The sequence below is a fragment of the Mastacembelus armatus genome, chromosome 13, assembly GCF_900324485.2.
Source record: "Mastacembelus armatus chromosome 13, fMasArm1.2, whole genome shotgun sequence".
In the NCBI taxonomy this organism is placed as follows: domain Eukaryota; kingdom Metazoa; phylum Chordata; class Actinopteri; order Synbranchiformes; family Mastacembelidae; genus Mastacembelus; species Mastacembelus armatus.
This window is the reverse complement of record NC_046645.1, coordinates 1,775,187-1,781,186: the sequence shown is the minus strand read 5'-3', so window position 1 is coordinate 1,781,186 and position 6,000 is coordinate 1,775,187.

Genomic DNA, 6,000 nt, shown 5'->3' with positions numbered 1-6,000 from the left:
ATATAGAAAGATTGAGTAAAATTGGAGAAACATATTTGTTACTGTCAAAAAGTAAAGCCTTTCTCCATAAACTTCTAATGAGCAGCTGATGCTGTGGACCTCAGAGAGATGCTGACTATAGATGACATGTTCCACGGCTCCAGCTGTAAAAGTGCCTGTTTTTTCAGCTCTAATTACCTACTGGTAGCTGCTTCCAGATGGCTGTTCACTTTTAACGGTGGCTGCTTAATCACCTGTCACTGCCCTTTTTTGCACTGAAACTTTGAGGCCTCAGGTTGCGACTTGATACCGTCGATGTCAAACCTCGGTCTAAAATAGAAATAATATAGAAGTAATTTTAAAAATCTAACTTCTGCATTTACGTTTCTCATAAACTGCTAAATACATTGTTGTTAAAATGTTCTAACAATTTATGAAACGAGTATTTGTAATGTGACACTGATTTGATTATAGCTGAAGTAATTTAGTAACCCAAGGACGTTTTCAGCCTCTAATGTAGAAATGTATTCTAAAAGAGAAGATCCTGGTATATCAGTGTTTTATATCTGATTTTGCTGTTGTACATGGATGACATGTTGTGCCAAAGAAGCAATAACTCATTGACCTCATTTTCATATTATTATTGTAGAATATCTAATTTAAAATAACCCTAACTTTGTTACGAGTGAAATTAGACTAAATTAGATCATGCTAAATTTTGTCTGCAGCTGCACAGTTAAATGTCTGGGCCTCAGCGAAGGGTCATTTAAGGACACGGGTAATTATTTGTATTTATACTGTAAATGCATGTGATTACACAACAGACAATTTCTTGCACTTCTCACGCTATTTTAGTTGTGGCCGAGTTGCAATGGCAACAGACAGTCCCCAGCATCCATTTTCTACATTTAATGGGATTCCAATATTTTAAACAGCACATGGGTTGTAATTTCATCAAGCACTATGAGGACTTCTTGTAGATGTTGCTGGTATTTAAAGGTTCAAATCAAAATGAAAACATATAAAAATCTTATTCAAATCATCAAATGTGCAGTTTGACATGTCATTGTTATCAACAATTAATATTTTGTAAATCAACATCTAAGCAATAATTGAAAGCAACACTGCACAGCATATACAAACTATTAAAAGCTGTATATTCACCAATAACTTACCCCATCCAATCTATCTCAACCATGTCGATTAGACCAAAGGGGCTGTAGGTGATCCTCAGTAATAAACAGTCGGCTATGTAAAGTACTGTAAATTCACACTGTCAGAGCAATTGTGTCCCATTAGTCTCTCACTTTATGCTGGTACGTATGAGGGAAAGGTGTGGAGGGCAGACACACTTGGAAAGTTCAAGGCTCATTATCTGTACAGATGTGACACCCCTGGGCACCATAATGTACGTAGGAGTTAGCCTCTAGTCACTAACAATTAAAAATCAATTTCTCCGATAGCACAAATAGTCCCACCTTCAGCCTGCCAGCCTGACATTAAATATTCAGGAACTCTTCTGTCATTCTATTCAGTCAGCACCTTTTTCTTGATTATTTTCAATCCATGATAATTTAGGCTGATAGATGTGTCACGAATGTGTCTAACAATTCAAGCTTGTGGTAGCTCTGCTATGGAAGATATAAATCATCAGTTTAGTCTGTCCCTCAGCCCCTCTATGATCTTTAGAGAAATGGGAGAAGGTGTAGAGACAAAAGAAGGCCAAGAAGACATACATGTCTTCATCAGATAATAGTCTACATTTATAATGACACAGCCTCTGAATCAGAATATGTTTCAGATATCACAGAGCTAAAATGTCCTTTTTAGAAAGTGCAAAATACACATAGACATAACCACACTAAACATATTGAGCAAAATCACACCTCAGAGTGAGATTTTTGCTCCTGGGACTTCACAGCTTATCAAGGAATATTCTCAGAGTGTTGTTGAGACAACAGATTGGCCCTGTCTGCAGACTCAGCTGCACAGTCTTTGTCATTCTGTAGTGGGAAAAAAAGAAACATTTAACATTTTCCATCACTGAAAGGGACTGGAATGAATTCCTACTGAGTTATTGATTAATCATCAGCTTACTCAAACAGTGGGCAGTCACATTCTTGGAGGTGCTTTACTCTGCCACTATGACACAACACACCAAGGTACATGCAGAATACAGTAGATTTAAAGCCTGTGTGTGTTAGCTGGCCCTGCTATAAGGCCTGTGTAAGATCAGTCATTGTATTGTGGTGTCAGTCCGGTGTGAGAACACAATGCTTTGTCACTGAATAGAAAAAAAACTTAATCGGCTAGTTATCTTTTTCGCCCAGTGACTCCCACCTGGTTCATCTGTTACCGTGGCAGGATATAACATCCAAATGTGATTTCACCATACTCCTAAGGATTTATGATCTCTATTGCACTTTGTAAGGAACCATGGAAGGAGATCAGTATCAATCTCTCAGGCAATACTATACTGACTTCTTCAGGCACCTTCTCATTGCTTGTGTCAGTAGAAGAGGATGTGATAAATTAGACTCTGTCCTTGCTTTGTGGGGCTGCTCGATTCAGTTTGTTTTGCTGACTCGTTAGCAAAGAAATTTGCATATATTTTTGAGCACACTCTGTCTACTCTACTGGCATGAAAACATAAAGAGACGCTGATTTTCAAGATGAGTGAAAACCTGCATATCAGATGACTTCCCCATTCACTAGTGCTGAGACAACAAGGCAAATCTTTATGAGAATGCCTAAATATTCAACTTTACTTTAATATCATGTATTAGTATATCATGTAGATTCATGTCTGTCAAGTGACTTGCTGATTTCAAGTATGTTATTTTCCCTGCTGTCTCTGACCATATTTCTATGTTTATTCAGGTTTTTGTTGAAACGTCAAATTTAGTAGCAGCTGTCAACACTCCTTATTACAGCAAGCCAGATAGCTGCTCATATACTATAGTCAGTTACCATGAGAACATCCATCCATCCATCCATCCATCATCTATACCTGCTTATTCCTATTTAGGGTCACATTGATCTGCCGGAGCCTAACCATAAGAACCTGATAAGATAAGCTTTATTCTATTCATCTCCATTCAGAGAAATGACAAGTTAAATGTACCTATTGATACATTTTAAGAACCTAATTATTATCATTAATATTATTACTATTGTCTATATTTAGACTATTGGCCAAATAGCCCTAATATAATAAATAATATTTGCTTTACATTGTCATTTTATGTAAAACTTACTGAATTTACCTCACTAAAAGGGTCCACTCCACAGCTTGTACTGTTTGTCTATAACAGGATGTCCCAGAAAACAAGTTTACATTCCATGAAGTTTAACAGGCAGATGGGACATGTAGGTCTAGGATTTGTGCCAGTTGGTATATAATTAACATAAAATTAAACAAGACAATGTGTCCAAGGTTAAGAAATCCATATGGGCATTATAGTAACCTCTATTGGTAACCTGTTGGAACTGCAGCATCAGTAACATCATCGTCATATGGCCTTGTTGAAGCTAAAACCAGTTTAGTCACTGATGTTCTAAGTGTTAGTACATTATACTGTGAAGTGTTCCTGCTATTGAGTCCTCCAAGTTGTAGTGAGTGGGCAGATGGAAGAAACACTACAATAGCAGCACCAGCTGAATCAGCACCCTTTTTTATTAGTTTCTCAAATAGGATAGTCAAAAACCAAATTACTTTGCTGACATTGGAAAAAGCTAAAAGACTACATGTTTTAGGGATAATGTCCAGTGTCCCGAGGTACATCTTCTGTACCAGATTTAGTTTTTATAGAATTTGGCTCCCTGGCTGTGCCTTGGTAGAGGTTTTATGACTTGTCTCTATGAGACAGCAAAGATTAAGAAAACAGCGTGTTAATGGAAAAACATAAAATATTATCTTATCACTTTCCTTTCACTTTCCTTTTATAGCTGAGTCGTTGTGTTAATGTTGATTCAATACAGTTAAAAATAATTCAGTCATACTCTTTTTGCAAAAAAGGATAAATACAAAATACATGTGACAACAAACTTTAATGAGGAAAGTGATTAAATTCACCATTTTCCACTGTTGCCATGGAAATGCCTGCTCTGTATATTTATTACCTCATATTTTCTACACAAAACTTATGTGAGAGTCTTTTCCTGAATCAGTGTGGGGGAAGTAGAAAATAACAACTTCAGATTACTCTCTCTCCGTTCCTTTGGAGCTGCCAGATAAATGTGGTGTATGAGCTTACTGAAATGACTTGGTGCAAAGCCTGCAGGTCTCCTACATCCACTCTGTGGGTCTGTCTCATCGCCCTTCTCCATCTGTCTGTTTTTCTTTTTCCGCCCTTTTTATTTCTATTTCCTTCCTATTTATTTATTTATTTGTTTTTGTCTGTGGTGCTGGTAGACTAATAAATGCATTGATCTAAACAGTGCAGCAGGATGTGCGGTATGAGCAGCAGTTTAACAAAGTACATATAGATAGCCTGGCCTGTTTACCATACCACTTGTTGTTGTTGGACGCTGCCAGTACGACAGCTTGAAACCTTGATGGGTCCATGATAAGGTAAAGCCTGACAGCACTAAAAGCTGTCTCAGAAATCAGGCAAAGAAGCTGAGGCATGTTCAGGTTAATGACAGCTTGATTCTTATCACGTTACTCATTGTGTGGCAGCATCGACTAGAGGTTCACATGACTGGTTTATGACCAGAGGAGCCAGTATTCATGTGGTCAGCAAACAGTGACTGGAAGGGAGATGCATCATTGGAAATGGCATCGCTGGCACGATCTCTAATAGCTTGACCTCTTGCAAGTCGTGCCAGAAATTCTAATAGGTCATTTTATATATTCTGCAATGAAATGATAATTGAGTAACCAACTCATTTCTAAAAACCTGAACCTGCCCTGAACTGTCACAGGCTTTCTCCACAACACATTATCCTTTCTGTGACATTAAATGGCAGCACTGAAATCTCATGATGATCACTGATATAACCAAAAGTGGCAATTTAAAGGGGATTCCACCGAGCCAGCTGGAGCGTAGAGGCAGCGGAGCTGTTGCCTGTTAAAAATGCAGCCCTGAGTCATTTATTCACTACTTCCTATAAAATACACACAATAGTTTACTCAGAAGTCAGGCAGTAAATGGAGACTTCAAACACATATAAATCATTATCATTTTGCATCATCGCTCATGGGTGTAAAGTCACACGGTGATGAATGGGTTCAAAAAAGGTTGCACATTGCAGGCAGGCGACCTGTCCAGGGTGGACCCCTGCCTTTCACCCAAAGAGAGCTGGGATAGGCTCCAGCAGATCCCCATGACCCTGGTTAGGACTAAGGGGGTCTAGAATGATGGATGGATGGATGGATGGATGGGAGGCAGGATTGTTAGAAGAAACTGGTGCACAGTACTTGCCAAGTTTTTGTTCCATTGAGAGCATTTCAAAGCAAATTTAACAAGGTTGCATCACACAGTCACTGTGTTATATTGTGTTACTCATATGTTGTTCGCTTTACATGCAAACACGCAGCAGCCACTCTGTAAAAACTAAGATTGGTGTTTTATAAAGGTGTTGCCTGGTTGGAAGTAATGTGGTGTTGTGAATGGCAGTGTAGTCACTGAATATATACCATGAATAACTGTATCACAGCACAATATAACAGCACCTGCAATGATCTTCTATCCCTCATAACAGAATCCTTTCACAGCATATAACTGGAGTCTCGTCAAACAGCAGCTATTTCGGGAGAACCCAACTTAAGAAAACGGACCATCTCCTGTAGCTCTCAATCACAAAAGACTCTCGTACACAGTAATTGGGGTCACGGGCAGTTTCTTGTGATTCAGCCAATCTACCCATGAGAGCAAAAGTTATGTTAAAAGTTGACTGACACTTTTGGGCTGTAGTTTTGGTCAGTTTTCCCAGAAGCAGTACTGTTCCAGTCAGATGTCTTTTTTTTTTTTTTTTTTGACAGTGAATAATGGTGATTGTGATCAGATAATAACTGTA